The sequence below is a fragment of the Somniosus microcephalus genome, chromosome 16 (assembly GCF_052327205.1).
Source record: "Somniosus microcephalus isolate GS21.2 chromosome 16, FLI_Smic_1.0, whole genome shotgun sequence".
In the NCBI taxonomy this organism is placed as follows: domain Eukaryota; kingdom Metazoa; phylum Chordata; class Chondrichthyes; order Squaliformes; family Somniosidae; genus Somniosus; species Somniosus microcephalus.
In genome coordinates this window covers 28852978-28870188 of record NC_141002.1, presented here as the reverse complement: position 1 = coordinate 28870188, position 17211 = coordinate 28852978, and positions in this window count along the sequence as shown.

The following is a 17211-nucleotide window of genomic DNA, read 5'->3' as shown; positions in this document are numbered from 1 at the left end:
GACTTTAAACTCCTCAAATTACCTCAGTTGTGTGTGAACTTAATATTAGGCTTGGACTTCCAGTGTCAGCATGAGAGCGTTACCCTTAAGTATGGTGGATCTCAGCCTCCGCTCACAGTCTGCGGCCTTTCTACTTTAAACGTAAGTCCGCCTTCTTTGTTTGCGAACCTTGCTCCTAATTGTAGACCTATAGCGACTAAGAGTCGACGGTATAGTTCAGAAGATAAAACATTTATAAAAGAGGAAGTGGAAAGGCTTCAACGGGAGGGAATCATTGAACACAGTGGTAGCCCGTGGTGTGCCCAGGTGGTGGTGGTTAAAACTAATGAGAAGAAAAGACTTGTGGTCGATTATAGCCAGACTATAAACCTGTATACCCAATTAGATGCCTATCCTTTGCCTCGTATTTCTGAGATGGTGCACCAGATAGCTCAGTACCGCGTGTTCTCCACCATTGATTTAAAGTCTGCCTACTATCAACTCCCCATCAAAATAGAAGACCGACCTTATACGGCCTTCAAAGCTAATGGGCGCCTGTTCCAATTCCTTCGGGTGCCCTTTGGAGTGACGAATGGGGTATCCGTCTTCCAACGGGAGATGGATCGTATGGTGGATGAATACACGTTGGAAGCAACATTCCCATACCTGGACAATGTTACCATCTGTGGGCGTGACCAACGGGAGCATGATCAAAATCTCGCGAAGTTCGTAGAGACTGCAAAGAGGTTAAACCTGACCTACAACGAAAACAAGTGTACCTTCAATACTACACGTTTGTGTATTCTTGGTTGCGTTGTGGAGAATGGGGTAATCGGGCCAGACCCTGAAAGATTACGCCCACTTAAGGAATTACCTTTACCTCACACTGTAAAAGCTTTAAGAAGGTGTCTGGGATTCTTCTCGTACTATGCCCAGTGGGTGGCTAGCTACTCAGATAAAGTCCGACCTCTTATTAAGTCGACGTCTTTTCCGCTATCGGCGGAAGCTCAGGAGGCTTTCCTTAATATCAAACGGGACATTGAGAAGGCAGTGGTATGTGCCGTGGATGAGAAGATCCCATTTCAAGTGGAAAGTGATGCATCTGATTTTGCGTTGGCAGCAACTCTTAACCAAGCTGGTAGACCAGTAGCCTTCTTCTCTCGTACATTGCAAGGACCAGAAGTTCGACATTCTTCAGTGGAAAAGGAGGCACAGGCAATTATTGAAGCAGTCAGGTATTGGAGACATTATCTCGCTGGCCAACGTTTTACGCTCATTACTGACCAGCGATCTGTGGCCTTTATGTTCAACACTAAGCAGAGAGGCAAGATCAAAAATGATAAGATTTTAAGATGGCGAATGGAACTGTCAACATATGACTATGATATTCAGTACAGGCCTGGAGTATTTAATGAGCCATCGGATGCTTTGTCACGAGGAGTATGTGCTAGTCTAGGTACAGATAAGCTTCAAAGTCTCCACGACGCACTCTGCCACCCTGGGGTTACCAGAATGAACCACTTCATTAAGTCCCACAATCTACCCTACTCTATTGAGGAGGTCCGGACAATGACCAGAACCTGTCACGTTTGTGCTGAATGCAAACCCCGCTTCTATAAGCCGTCCGAGCCAGCTCATCTTATTAAAGCAACTCGACCATTTGAGCGTTTGAGTCTCGATTTTAAAGGTCCCCTTCCATCGAGCGACCGTAATGTCTATTTTCTTAATATTATAGACGAGTACTCTCGATTCCCTTTGTTATCCCCTGTCCGGATGTGACTAGTGCTGTTGTAATTAAATGCCTCTGCCAACTGTTTTCCTTGTTCGGCATGCCTAACTATATACATAGTGATAGGGGTTCTTCCTTTATGAGCGAAGAATTACGACAGTTTTTGCTATCGAAGGGGATTGCAACGAGTAGAACTACCAGCTATAACCCTCGTGGTAATGGGCAGGTCGAGAAAGAAAATGTGACAGTGTGGAAGGCTATCGTACTGTCTCTGAAGTCACAAGGCCTGCCGACCTCTCGCTGGCAGGATGCCCTGCCAGACGTGTTGCATTCCATAAGGTCTCTTTTGTGTACAGCGACGAATGCCACCCCTCATGAAAGGATGTTTAGTTTTCCAAGAAAAGCTACTAATGGAGTATCGTTACCCACATGGTTGACGACCACGGGCCCTGTGTTGTTGCGCAGACATGTGAGAGGCCACAAGACTGATCCACTGGTGGAGGAAGTACAACTCCTCCATGTTAATCCCCAGTATGCGTATATTCAATATTCGGATGGACGAGAGGATACGGTCTCTATTAAAGATCTTGCACCTGCTGGAGCTCGAAAAGAGTTCGACTCTGAGAGTAGAGTTTTCAATCGTGGTATTGGACCTTCAGAGACACAAACCCTCAGTGTGGAAAATACTGATGATTCTGGGAATTCGAATGAACCGGAGTTAGTACTCCGGGAGGAGCCTCAGCAAGAGTTACGTCGTTCCCAGAGGATTATCAGACCTCCTGACAGACTGAATCTATAGCAGGGGGTGAATGTGATGAAATAACTGTGTTCTGATATTTGTACTTGTACTTGTAATGTCTGGAATGTTCCACCGGGGGGAACCACTAATGCTCCTCCCTGGCCCCGCCCCTCTTCTGGTATGTTCTACCAAGGGCTCGGTCGATGATGGACTCTGTTAACTCTGCCATGATTCTTATTTAATAAAAGGCTTCAGTCTTAAGCTTTAATTTCGGATTCGGGCAGTTATTTGGCACATCAATAACTGTTGAACATAGTACTTAAAATCATTTAACTGTGGACATAACACCAGTAAATGGGACAGAGTCTCATCCCGTGTCCCACACACTGGGCAAGTTGCCCCCTCCACTCATCCAATCTTGCACAAGACCGTCATGGTAAAAATCCGGTTATGAGCCAATTTGAAATCCAGTTCAATCCACTCTGGACATTGAAAATTCACCTACACTCCCTACCAAATCCTGTTGAAGTCCAGCTGTGGGTATATACTCTGCCAAAACTCCTGACCAGCAGGTGCCTTGAATCTCCATTCTCTAAATACCTCATAGAAATCTCGAGTATTACAGTTGTCAAATTGGACCAACTCTCCCCCTTTCTCCAGCAGAAAGCTTGGAAAAGCGGGACGCATTTTACTTCCTTTGGAGATTTCCGCATTTATTTCTTCCATCCAATCCTGTGGCATTGCCCTCACAATCTTCTCATACATGATCCCTATTGCTTTTTCATCTACCTCCTGATCCTCCTCCCACACCATGTCCCTCCCTATCGCTTCCGACAACCAACCTAGAATTACCTCGTATAAAACATCTTTCACACTTATAATACCAGCTTTTATAAAAGCTTGATTAAATAAAACCTCTCCTTCGATGTTGACCCACCTGTTCAAAAATAAGGGCTGTTCTAAAAATTCCTCAGCCCCCTTAGGCATAAACTGCACACTTTTTAAAAATTGGGCCCAAGTCTCTACAACCCCCTTATAAAACCTAGGGAGAAGTTTAATCAATTTCAAAAACATATTATTGTATTCCATATACAATATCCCCTGCCCTCCTATCCCACTTCGTTTTAAAAAATGCTCAAAACAACTCTTCCAAAAACTTGTATTTGACTTCTGAAGAAATCTCTTCACCCATTTGATTCTAAAGGATTCTTTCTTCAAATCCATATCTGGGAAATTGAGTCCTCCCTGATTTCTCCGTCCAATAATGAATGGTATTGTAAGCCACCAAGGCTGGTTTCCCTTCCCATAAAACCTCACACAAGCCTCTCGGATGGACTTTTCCACCCACTCAGGAATATCCTCCACCGTCAATAAGTACCATAGCTTAGATAGCAGGAGAGCAGACACCACTGTCGGTCTTCCTTGCACTTTCAACCACCTTCTTTCCCATCTTCCCAAAATCTTTTTAATTTTCATAACCTTCGGATCCCAATTTAATCGATCCACTTCATCCCTGTCTTTCTTGCACCTCATATGCACCCCCAGAACTTCCAAAACCTCCACCACCTTAAAGGGACTTTCCCCCAACCATTCCCCCCTACCCCTTCCTGCAACCCGGCATTGGAACTTACTATAATTCACTCTGGCTCCTAAAGCTCTACAATATTCCTCCACTACATCCATAGCTTTCCTCACTGACTCCCCATTTCTCAATGTTAAGGTTATGTCATCTGCATATTGGTGTATCACTGACACCAGCCCAGAACTGAGGACCACAATCCCAACTACACCTTGTTTCTTTCACATCATGTAACCTAATGGTTCTGCTACCAACGTGTATAACAATGTGGACGGGGACAACCCTGTCTCACTGATCTCTGTATCGGAAAATACTTGGATAAAAAAACCATTACATTTAACACAGCTAAATATTTGTGAATAAAAAATCCTTATCCACTCAATGAAATTTTCCCCGAAACCAAATGCTTCCAAAACCTTCAATAAAAACTCATGAGAGACCCTATCAAAGGCTTTCTCTTGATCTATCTTTAATACATAAGCCTCCCTCCCACTCTCTTCCATGAGCTCTATTGCATCTCGGATTGAGACCACAGAGTCTGCAATGTCCCGGCCTATAGGGCTGAGAGGGCAAAACTATCTGCGGCAACACCTCCTTCATACGATTTGCCATAACCCTTGCCAAGATCTTATAATCCACATTTAATAATGTGATGGGCCTCCAATTCTTCAGATCCCTTCTATCCCCTTTATTTTTATATAAGCTAAGCTTATGACACCTCTCCTCATAGATGGGGCCAGGCTTCCCTCAATTTTATTTTCCTTAAAAACTTCTAAGAGCAATGGACTTAAAATCTCGAAAAATTCTTTATAAAATTCTGCACTTAGTCCCTCGGACCCTGGGCTTCCCCCCACCCCGCTTCATTTCACTTATTGCTACTTTTATTTCTGCTAATCCTACTTCTTTGTCACACATGCTTCTCTCATCCTCCTTTAAACCCTCTTCAATAAAAGCACTGACCTTCTCCATCGCCAAATTGGAAAAGTCTTTTGTATACTGTATAACTCTTGATAAAAGCTGCTAGCCGCCTCTAAAATCTCCCCACTTTCATGAATGATCTTCTCCCCAACCTTCAACTCTCCAATTAATGATGATCTCTGTCGCAGCTTCTCTTGCTCTAGAAAATATCTAGTGCATCTTTCGCCCTCCAATGCATCTCTAGCCTTTGCACGGAGAATGACCCCCTTGCATTTTTCAGCTTGCAATAATTCCCACTCTTCCTTTAGCACCCGGAACTTAGTCTCAGCTCCGTTATCCCCTCCGTCAACTGCTTTACAGACATCTGTAAACCTTTTGTTTATATTCTCTTCTCGACGCCAGTTAGCTGCCGCTCTCTTTTTCCCATAACATACCGAAAAAACTTTTACCTGATATTTGAAATTGTCCCACCAAACTCTTCTTTCTTTCAAGAACAAAGGTTCCTTCCGAGCATTCTTTATTATATTTAAAATCCCTTCTTTATAAGCAATTTCTTTCAGGTATTGATTGTTTAAAATTCACAGCCCTGAACCAATCTTAACTCTGCTGTTCCTAATTCTAAGAACCAAAGCCGAATGGTCACTAAAAAATACATTTTTATAATAAATCTCCATCACCTCAGAACTTAACCTTTCCCGCATTAAAACAAAATCTATTCGGCTCGGTTTTAAAACATCACCCACCCAACTTGTTCTGGAGGAATCCCTTTTTATGGGGTTCCGGTCCCTCCATAAGTCTCTCAAATTTAAATTTGCCATCATTTTTACAATCATCCCTCTGGAGTTATCATCCTTAAAGGTCATCTGGGCTGAAATGTCCATCCGAGATAAAAATACATTAAAATCCCCCACTATACAAGGATTTTCCACCTCTGCCACTTCAGTGAATAACCCCCGAAAAAACTCGCGACGCTTGCAATGGTAGTTCGGTGCCTAGATATTAAAGAGGTCGCAATTAAATTCCTCCATTTTTACCCTTAGCCACAAAAATCTCCCCTCAGTGTCCTTGTCCACCAAGGCAACGTTTTCTTTTATGGATGGACTCACCAAAACAGCCACCCCTCTACGGTTATTGTTTGCATAACTTGCAAACACCTCTCCCTTCCAAACTTTCTGAACTCTTTCTAGGATATCCTCATCCGAAAGGGTTTCTTGCAGACACAACAAGTCCGAACCTTTAAAACCCTGCAACAACTGCTGCAATTTCTTCTCACCCCTCAGTCCGTTCACATTAATCGAGACCAGTGTAATCATGGCTCCAAAGAAGAGAAGTATGCCTGATAATCTCCCCATCATTTAATCTCTGGCCCTTCCCTCCTCTCATGCTCCTTTGCAACTTTTCAGCCAGCTGTTGCTTTTTCTTGCAGCCTCCGACTCTTTTTCACCTCCTGTTTGAACCTTCCCTGCTGTTTCAGCCTCTTCCATGCATTAAGTTTGGGCCAAGGAGCTGCCCTTTCTCCCTCCTTCTGCCCCTCACTAACCTTTCCCTTTCCACATGGTGCCACCCCACCCCCCACTTCCATGTCTCTGTCCCCCTCTAATTCCTCACTCTCAAGCTCTTCTGTAACCCTCTGTGCCTGCTCCCCGTCAGATACATAATCTCCCATAGAGAGTCTTCCTGCTATCGTGGTTTCTCCAACAATGCCGCTCCCTTCGACCTCATCTCCACCTCTGACCCTTGCTCCCTGATCCTTCTCTCTCTGGGACAATGGCACACCTATATTGCTTCCTTCTGCCGTCTTTGTCTCGCCGCTCCCGTCCTGCTGCCCCTTTAAGGCTCCTGCCTCTTGCACCCTCTCCTTGTCTTGCCCCCTCCTGCTCACTGAGATGTCCGACTCCCCATCTTTCTTTGGAGTACTTACATTTACCACGCACCCCGCTCCCACCTCCTCTCCCCCTGCGGACACCAGATTCTTTAGGGAGAGCTGAACCGTATTAAGGCTCGAGTCTGCACTCGACCCTTGCTGCCCTCTGCTGTCTTTGTTCTTTTCCACTGTACTTGGTGTGTTTTCCACCATCTCCATCCTGTTCCCTGCTCCGCAATTTTCTGCCTCTTCTTGTGCTCTTTTCTCCTTCAATTTACCAGCTGTGTCCTCCGACTGCTCTGCTCCTCCAGCCATTCCACTCACACCTCCTGCTCCTTCTCCCATCTCCTCGTCACTCATAGAGCTTCCTTCTGCCTCACACTCACAGTGGGTGGGGCCTTTGTGACACACCCCACAGCTCTCTGCCTTGCAGCTCTGAGCGATGTGTCCAGACTCGCCGCAATTATAACAGTACAAGTCTGGACAGTTTCTTACAAGATGGTCGTGTCCAAGACAATAATAACAAACCTTCACTTGGTTATCATGCAGTACTCGGAAGTACTGCACTCCTTCCATTGTCTCGAATTTCATGCTGTACGGTAATGACTTCACCCCCTCTGGGAACCGCACCTTTATGTAACGGGTTTCATCTGCTACCCATGTTCCTGGATAGTATCTCCTCTTTATTGCTGAGCAAATTTTAATGTCCCACGACTCCAACTTTTTGATTAGCACATCGTCCTCAATATAAACTGGCAAGTTTAAGAATGAGACCACCACCTCTTCCGAATATAGCAGAGATACCTCCAAGAACTTATCATGAACTTTCAAACTGAATAAAAGTCTTTCCACCTCCTCTTGGCCACTGACCGTCACCTCGAACCCAAAGCAAAGCAGCTTCCCTCACCACAGTCCTCATGTACCGCTTGGATAATATCCCAAGCTCGTATCTCCTTATCCTTGCACTGAACAACCACCGTGTTTTCTTTTCCAAACCTCCTAGGGTCCCGGCCCAAATCTTTGGGCCTTTTTCTTTCCCTTCCAACCACAGTTTCTCCCCTAATTAAATTCTTCTTGGGAACACTGTCCTCTGAGGGGCCCGGCACTCCAGACCCCTCAGCAGCCACCTGGCTGTTGTTTATGGGCCAAAAAGGCCCTAAAACCTGAAAAAAAAACACCACCAACTTTTATAAACTTACTCCAACTCCCTGCAGAAATCAGGCAACCAGTAACACCTGCTCACTCCTAGCCCCTCCCACCTAGAGAGTGCTACCCACTGAGCCACAACTGACACTTAAGCACTATTGCTTAATAAACCTATGATTCCTGATTTCAAATGTTCAAGAGCCTTATTGAAAACCTTATGCAAACAATAGGATGTTTTATATGTGTTAAATGGTTTTGGGCAGGGATACAAGTATTTAAAATAACTATTGCAACTGCAATTCTGCATCAACAGTTTATGTTCTTCATCAACATAATATATATTAGCTAAAAATGAACAGCCTATGTACTTACCTTGTGGACGCACCATCATTATATTCCTTTCATGTATAGTTATCACCATGCCTGTACAGGCAGGGGTAGTGTACTTGATACGGTAAAAATGAAAATTGCCATATGTTTATTGGTAGTGGTCTGGATAAGAGGAAAACTATAAATTCAGCTCATTGGCTATTACTCCCATTAAACATTTCAAAGTGTTGTAAAGTGTTTCTACCTTCACTGGTCTGATCACAGTTCATTATCTCAGTAGATATCGAAGTTCCCAGTCCATCATGTGATGGTAAACCAATTACTCTCACTTACCTAGAGTGCAATTCACATACTTGGCTTTAAAATGTTGCCTATTTCAGAGCATTTCCCTCTAATCAATAAACATACCTCATTATGTTTAAATGGGTCTACCATCTATCTCATTCCTTTTGCTCATAACTCTCATTGCTAATAGTTCCACAACTTGACAACATGGAATGACTCCTATGACCATCACATGTACCATTTTTACCACTACCACTAATGGCACAGTTTTATTTCCGGCCCTAAATTCAGTTCCTAAACAGAAGGTTTTCATAACTGCAGTCAGCTGTTGTATCCACACAGGCATTGGAGGAATCAACCCTTGGAATATCTTGAAGAATAAAGCAGCCCCACTTATAACAGCCCAACTATTAGATTTGGCATCCTCGCAACAAATCTAGAGGCTACAGGAGATAGATCATAGTAGGTACTTTGGGCCTATACATAATGTCACAGACTGCCTTGGGCAATCTGCAAAGCAGCTCACAAATTGGCATTATTGGAGTTGTGCAGACTGGCATGGCAAGTCTTACAGCTGTCATAGCCAGACACCATGCAGACTGCTATACCAGAAATGTGAAACACTAAACAAACCAGCAATCTGGAATTCGGCCTTGTCTATCTGACAGTCAGGATGATGCTACCAATATTCTGGCATGACCAAAATGTGGAATGCTATGGACCACTTTCCATACCTTGGGAGCCTACTGTCAACAAGGGCCGACGTCGACGACGAAGTCCAACACCGCCTTCAGTGTGCCAGTGCAGCCTTCGGTTGCCTGAGGAAGAGAGTGTTTGAAGACCAGGACCTCAAACCCGGCACTAAGCTCATGGTCTACAGAGCAGCAGTGATACCTGCCCCGCTGTATGCCTCAGAGACATGGACCATGTACAGCAGGTACCTCAAAGCACTGGAGAGGTACCACCAATGCTGCCTCCACAAGATCCTGCAAATCCATTGGCAGGATAGGCGCACCAATGTCAGTGTTCTTGCTCAGGCCAACATCCCCAGCATTGAAGCTTTGACCACGCTCGATCAGCTCCGATGGACGGGTCACATTGTCCGCATGCCCGATACGAGACTCCCAAAACAAGCGCTCTACTCGGAGCTCCGGCACGGCAAGAGAGCCCCAGGTGGACAGAGGAAATGCTTCAAGGACACCCTCAAAGCTTCCTTGAAAAAGTGTAACATCCCCATCGACACCTGGGAATCCCTGGCCCAAGACCGCACAAAGTGGAGGAGAAGCATCCGGGAAGGCGCCGAACACCTCGAGTCTCTTCACCGGGAGCAAGCGGAAGCCAAGCGCAGGCAGCACAAGGAGCGCACGTCAACCCAAGTGCCCCACCCACCCGCCCCTGTGACAGAGACTGTAGGTCCCACATTGGACTCATCAGTTGTAGTGTATGTAACTGTTCTACCTTTAAGAGAACTATTGTATGTAACCGTCCACCTTTAAGAGAACTATTTTAGGTGTGGCACTACTTTATCCTGGCTGCTGTATACTGTAATACCGACGGTGACCACACCGGTATATAAGTGCTGTGGCAGAATTTATTGGGCAGATTCGCCCTGACCTTCGAATAGTAAAGTCCTGTTTAAGTTACTCTTGTAGTCTGTGTATTACTTCGCTATACAACCCACAGACTTTATAGTGGCGACGAGTTCGATCTTACCCTGCGGCAACAATACTTCTGAAGAAGTAAACGAGCGTCGAAAAGAGGCACCCGCCCTCGTCGTTTTGCTGAGAGAAAACTCGAGTCTGCAGACCAAGAAAGGAGGAAGATTTCAAACATGAAGTCTTCCATCAGCAACAGGCACGGATTGTCCCTTCTGCCACGGTGGTGAGTGAGCCGATCAACACGAGAAGCAAGTCGGCCACGGTGACTGTGAGTAAAGGGAAAATTAAAAAAAAATAAACGGAGGATAAGGGCAGTGAACTCGACCACGGTCGAGGGGGAAAGGAGCCGGACAGAAGTCGGGCCCAGAGGCGCTGAAACGGGGCAGCGTGGAGCACGGAAGCTGCGGTACAAGCGGGCTGGGGAGCGTTGTGAGACGGCTAGACCGCGACGGCGAAAAAGGCCGGACAACTACTGCGACCACGAGGCGCTGCGACCGGGACCGTAAGGCGCGGAGGCAATAAATAAATAAATAACTAAATAACCCGCGAAGAATCAGCCGCAGCTGGGGAGGAAAGGACCGGACTGCGGGAGGTCTGGGAGAGGCGTTTAAAGCCGCTGAGGGAGAGCCGCGCGAGCGGGAGAGACAGAGCCCGAGAGAGAGCGAGCGAGAGCCGAGCGAGCGGGAGAGACAGAGCCCGAGAGAGAGCGAGCGAGAGCCGCGCGAGCGGGAGAGACAGAGACTGAGCGAGGTTCCGGCCAGCGGCTTGCAGCAGCTGCCGTGAAGGACCAGGAGCTGGATCTGTCCGACGCCAACTGGTTGTCCCCAGCGCCGGTTGCCCCTGCCGAAAAGAAGAAGGGGGGGGGAACAAGGAATGCGATCGGCTTTTCTAGCGCGCGCTTCAGAATAAACTGAAGCCGGCGCACAGGCTACAAACCCTGTAAACCAGCGGTCGTCGCCCGAGGGCAAAGCTTACCCCTCCCACCAGAGGAAGAAGTCAGGAGCGGGAAACCGCCATTTTGCCAGTAGGGGGGAAGAAGACAAGCGCGGGAAACCGCCATTTTGCCAGTAGGCGGGGAAGAAGACAAGCGCGGGAAACCGCCATTTTTGGAAAAAAAAAGAAATAGTTAAAAAGTTAAAGAGAAATCCTGTTGTTTCGCAGAAAGATAGTGAGAGATAGTGAAGATGCCTAAGCATGGTAACATCAACAACTTCGATGCCGAGGTGGAAGATTGGGCCACGTACGTAGAACGTATCGAGATATATTGTGAGGCCAATAAAATAGAAGATGATGATAAAGCTATAACCTTGCTAAACTCGATGGGCGCGAAGACATACGGGTTATTGAAGCATCTTCTATCACCAGCTAAACCGGCGGATCAGACTTTCGATAATATTGTTGCTGTTCTGAAGGATCACTTGAACCCCACACCGCTGATGTTGGCGGAACGATTCAAATTTTATGCGAGAACGCAACGGAAAGAGGAAAGCAACGCGGAATACTTGGTCGAACTGCGTAGACTAGCGAAATACTGCCAGTTTGGAGGAAATCTGACAGAGGCATTGCGAGACAAGTTCGTGTGCGGGCTGTCGAAGGAAGGAACGCAAAAGCGACTACTCGAAGAGAACGACCTTACACTTGAGAGGGCTGTCCTTATTGCAGCATCGCACGAAGCCGCAGCGAAAGGAACTGCGGAAATGCAGCTAAAGGCAGCGGTACTCAGTGTGGATCAAATTACTTCGGGTACAACGAAATGTTATCGTTGTGGGAAGACAACACACGACCAGAACCAATGCTGGTTTAAAAACCAGGAATGTAGAAAATGTGGCAAACTGGGTCACATAGCTAAAGTATGCCGGTCAGGAAAGAAGACCAACAACCAAAAAAAGCCATCACAGGGAAAGTACAACAAAGTACACAAGGTGGCTGAGAAGAGTTCAGACGAACAGAATTCGGATTCAGACCCAAACGGCCAGGAACTGGGTAGTCTGAGAATTCACAATGTGAGTAAGAAAGCTGACCTACAAACTATCTGGGTCATGCTAAAAATAGCCGGAGTCCAAGTGAAAATGGAGTTGGACACTGGATCAGCCCTATCAGTCATAAATCGAAGGGATTACAACCGGCTATTCTCACATATACCCTTGAGAGATACCAAGTTCGTATTGCAGACATACATGGGGCATAAAGTATACCCCATGGGGAAGATAAGAGTCAAGGTGAGAGACAGGGGCAAAGAACACCCAGGAATGGACTTATATGTACTACCTGAGGGAGGACCACCACTTCTAGGACGGGAGTGGATCAAGAAAATAGACATGGAATGGCACTACCTAAAAGCAATAATGAGTGAGGACTCGGTGCAGACAATCAGCTCAGACTCTGAAACGGATGACGATGAGACCAGCCCAAGTATGAAAGACAAGTCTAAAATGAACTTGCTGACTGAGGTTGGAAAAACGAAGGTGTGCATAAAGGCTTATGCTCCAGAGGAGAACAAAGTTTCAGAACAGAATTCCACTGAACAACAACAACATAGTTTGACAGAGAATTCTGAGTCTGTCCAGTTTACAGACATATACATTACTGAGGAACACCGAGCTCAAACTCAACTTTATTTCAAATTACAACAGCAATTAGAACAATTGAGTTGCCGTCTTGAGCAAGAGACAACAGCAATGAAAAAGTTCTTGGACACAGAGTGGGAGAATCTGGAAAGACAACAGAAGCAGCTGGGGGAGAAAATGGAGCAGGAGCACACAAACCGTCTGCACGAGGAGGCCAAACGAATCAAAGCTGATTCGGTCTCTGAAGGTGCGTGCTCTAATCTGGTGGAGCAAGATGTTCAGCAACTGAAGGCGCTTGTTAGCAGGTTGCAGGCAGAAAAGGCTGATTTGGTCGCCATGAATTCCGAGCTCCTACTGAAGTCGGGTGCAGCATCACCGGACGATTCATTTGTGGAAATTCGAATGGTGGAGGCTGCGGATGATGGCGAAGTAGAAGCAGCAAAGGGACCCCAGTGCAAGGTTCTAAACAGCCCTGCAGCTAATGGGAAATGGATGATGGCAGAAGAGTTAACAGTCAGCCAACTCCTCCAGGGCAAGGTTATAAACAGCCCTGTAGTTAATGGAAAAGGGATGATGGCAGAAGAGTTAACAGTCAGCCAACTCATTCATATGCTGAGGGATAAAACTCTAAAATGGGAAAAACTTAAATACGAGCCTCAATCTTCAAAGGGAAGGGAGCTCTCAAAAGTCATTGGAAGAGCTGAGGTGGCAACCCAGACTGAGAAGTCTGCAGCAGAACAGCCCTTGGATGCCAAAAGTATGCTGACGCACGGCAATGTAGAACAACAGAATACTGAAACAGCTACTTCAGTAGAGGGATTGAATAGTCCGATCAATCAATCTCCGAATGAAGTTGAAGTATTGAAATCATTAGTAAAAGACTTGCAGGAAGCCCAGAAAAAGCGATTTAATCTGAACGCATGATGAAGTCTCTTCAGGACAGATGTCGGGATTTGGAACAAAAGTCGGCTAACGTCCAGCTGGGTAAGGAGGAAATAGAAGACCCTCTCGCTGGCCTAGCTCAGGACGACACCGAATATTACCATGATCTGTTGAGTGACACTGAATATTACGAGGACCTGGTCTGCCCAGCTTGTGCCGAGAACTCCCAAAGTGCCGAAATCAGGATGAATCACTTAAAGTCTAAGGAACATAGGGAGATGGTGGCGTTACAGCTGGCAGCTGACAATGGAGCTCCGAGAGTCTCCAAGAAGCAAAAAAGGAAAAGACGAAGCAGAAGATGATAACCATCTGAACCATTATTACCTCTACCCGATCACACACGTGGTCCCCTGAACGGAGCCAAATCAGTTGGAAGGTAGGAAAATTTCCCAAGGCAATCCAACTGTTTTTTGTTTGTTTTAAAAAGTCAGCAATGCTGGTTCAGAAGTGATGGAAGTAAAGCTGTTAAGTCTAGGGAAGGACTATGGGATGAGTCCCTCTAGCAAGGTGACCCGACTACACCACGGAGGCGTGGTCCGGACCGAGTCAAGAAGATCAGAGACTGAATCTGTGAACTGTTTCCCGCAGAGACTGAATCTGTGAACTGTTTCCGCAGAGACTACCTCTGTGAACTGTTGTAACATGAAGTTGGATATGTTATGATGTTATGTTAATGGGGAATAAGTATGTTGTAAGCTAAAAAGGGAGGATTGTAGTGTATGTAACTGTTCTACCTTTAAGAGAACTATTGTATGTAACCGTCCACCTTTAAGAGAACTATTTTAGGTGTGGCACTACTTTATCCTGGCTGCTGTATACTGTAATACCGACGGTGACCACACCGGTATATAAGTGCTGTGGCAGAATTTATTGGGCAGATTCGCCCTGACCTTCGAATAGTAAAGTCCTGTTTAAGTTACTCTTGTAGTCTGTGTATTACTTCGCTATACAACCCACAGACTTTACATCAGTCACCTGCGAACTCATTTTTAACGTGGAAGCAAGTCATCCTCAGTTCCGAGGGATTGCCTAAGAGGGAATGCTATCTGTTCTGGCTTCATCCAGATGGATAGCAATCGGAAAATTGTGCGCATAATTTTGCAAGCAGGTATAGAACAAATCACTAAGATGCAAAGCTACTGGTCAGCCTGCACACTGACCATGTGTTTGGCCAGACACTGTTTACTAGTCAACTCAGGATTAATGCTAATCAGACCAACTGTGAAAGAGCAACTAAGTTTGATCAGGATGTCAAAATTGCAACAAATATCACTCAGCCCCAAACATATCAACAGTAAATCCTGGTTCTGACTCTTTTCACTTCTGTGTAATCACACGAAGCTCTGAGCCACTGCAACAACAAAGAGAACAAAAGGTGTGAATTGCTCGACCTACAAAAGACAATATTCACATCAGAATATACAACACTAATTTTGTACAATAAAACAGTAATTAACACGCAACAATCTTCGTGTTTGGTTTCTTGATGATCAGAAGTCATGCAATTATGAGAAAATTCATTATATGTATTGTGCTATCAACAGGGTTATATTGGTACTGTGGCGGAGCCACAAAGAGACTCAGGGCAATTAGTAATAATCCCTTTAACTACAGTGTAGTGCAGCTGTGGACTGCACCTTTAAACTATCTGTTAACTATACTGTATGTACTCCTGCACTCTGCGTGATGATGTCATGACGCCGATCACGTGACCGCCAGTGGCGCGAAGAACGCGATGACATCATGACGTCAGCTTCTAGCAATCGTCGAGTGTCTTGCAACCTGAACAGACCTGTGTACATCTTCTCCTGTAGTTTACTAGCTAACTTCGTTGTTTATTAAACTTTGTTATTTTGATTCACTGAGTCGATCTCCATTATTCGGATAGGAACCTCCATTCCTACAGTACTTTAATTATTGTGCCTGCCTTGTTCACATTATTGTATTGCTCATCATAGTTTTTTAACAACAACAACAACAACTTCCATTTATATAGCACCTTTAACACAGTAAAATGTCCCAAGGCACTTCACAGGAGCATTATCAGACAAAATTTGACATCAAGCCACATGAAGCGATATTAGCACAGGTAAGTTTTAAGGTGGGAGTTAAAGGAAGAGAGCTAGTTTTGTGCTTTTTTCAGCACTAGGGCTTTTTGAATGTTTTCTTTATGTTGGGAGCAATATGCATGGATTATATTGTCCCTAAATGGCCTGGGTGCAGAAGCCCATTTTTGCCATCATCAGATAATTAATTGGTCTCCATGGTTAGGACATGCAGCCTCTTCTCTGGAAGATCCTCTGTGAAGTTGTGCTAAATGGCAATGTTGCAAAGTATTGTATAGATAGTTTATGGACCTTCTCTGGGGCATACAAAAGAACACCACTGCCGTATGGTGACATTTGAAAAGGATCCTTGGCATGCCAAACATTCTAGTATATCCGTGGACCTGGCTGCATCTATGCTTGGAAAAATTTCCAGGGTTAGATAAGGAGTCATCAGCCATTATTGGTTGTAAGTCAACCCTGTAGCATTTTATCTGTCTGAAAAATTCAAGTCATGGGCAATTACACCAGAATGAAGGAATCATGTGTAAAGTCAAGGTCATTGGCATACAGTTGTACATTCTTGACCCAGTTGGATGTTCACAGTGAAATCTTTTCAATTTGGGTATTTGGATTGCAGATAGATGTCCAACTCTAAACATTTAAGCAGTCAATAGCACCCATTATCTTTGATGATCTGACATAAAATTGCTAGAGTATTCAGTCGCTGTTTTTCAATTCTGGTGAAGTATATGCATTCTCTTGGGCAAGTCACCTGTGAGCTGATGTATACAATGTTTTGTTGTTGACTAATTGAGTCCTCTTCCAATAGGAGTGAATAATACAGCTACTGGAAATGCAGCTGAAGTTACTTACTGGTTTCTCAGTCACTCTCAAATTGCTCCTATAGATCAGTTAGAATGTTCTGCTGAGCTGAATCTGACAAGAGCTAGATAATCAGTTCTGAGCTAGTAAATTCTGTTCCTCCTCCACTCCAGTTACTGTGCGGCTGTTATTAATGTCACTGTTCCAAACATTGCTTCCAAAAAAAGTGGAAGTTGTGCTTCTTTAAGAATTTTATATTGTTCTAGTAGTAACTGTTATGAGCATCATTATCAATGAGTAGCAAACGGCAACTTGCAAGTAATTCTGTTGGGACTGGATTTTATGGCCTAGAAATTGGATAAGGGTTGAAAACAGGTGCGGGGGATCGCAATACGCGATCAACTTATGCCCATTCTTTCTGATGCAAGCAGCACGCAAACTTTGTGCTGCCTGCTAATTTACATGATTACAGCGTGAAGCCCAGCACTAAGGCCTAGAAATTGGGTATAGCCTCGCTTGAGGCGTTAGAACTGGCGGAGCGCTAAGTTTATAGCCAGACGAAAGTTATCGCTGCCTGGTGAGATATTGGGTTGCATCGCCCCCAA